The following is a 774-nucleotide window of genomic DNA, read 5'->3' as shown; positions in this document are numbered from 1 at the left end:
GGGAGGTGGGTAATAGCGAAAGTGTATGGAGATTTTTGGGGAGAGATGAAAATGTTCTGGAATTAGGTAGTGGTGATGGTTACACAACCTTGTGAATATACCAAAAATCACTACATTATACCCTTTAAGTGGGGTAATTGTGTGGTATTTAAGTTGTATTTCAACAAAAATGCCTGATGTGTATTTTACACTTACAGCACATCTCGATTCAGTGTTTAATATCCACATGTAGCCACCCTATACTGAATTAGCACAATTGTACCAGTAGATCCTCATTATTCTGATAGCTCGAGTGTGTTTTGAGATTCAGTAGCATCAGCCTCACCTGGCAGCTAGTTAGAGCTGTGAAATCTCAGGCCCAGGCCAGAACCACTGCATCCGAATCTGCATTTTAACAAGATCCTCAGGTGATTTCTATGTACACCCAACTTTGAGAAGCGCTGATTACGATCATGTTGCTGGCAGCTGACCCTGCTGAATAACTATGACTGCTCAGCAAAGAAGAAATCATTCCTTTAGTTAGATTTAAATTATCTATCATCACACAATCAGCATCTCAACTCTTTTCTACTCACCTCTCACCCCACATGTCAGAATCCAATCTTATTTGCCCCTAATTGCTCCTTAGACTTTAGTCCACCCCTGGCTGAGAGTAACAGTTTGAAATTATTCCAAGCTCAGGGTCACTGGCTCAATTTTAATGACAGTCTCTTTGTGTCTATAAATCTACTAAGGATGACAGTGTTTTTTTGTGTGTGTTCTTTTTAATATATT

Source organism: Myotis davidii, unplaced genomic scaffold, assembly GCF_000327345.1.
Source record: "Myotis davidii unplaced genomic scaffold, ASM32734v1 scaffold38, whole genome shotgun sequence".
Taxonomy (NCBI): domain Eukaryota; kingdom Metazoa; phylum Chordata; class Mammalia; order Chiroptera; family Vespertilionidae; genus Myotis; species Myotis davidii.
The sequence above is the reverse complement of the archived record's forward strand: the minus strand, read 5'-3'. Positions refer to the sequence as shown.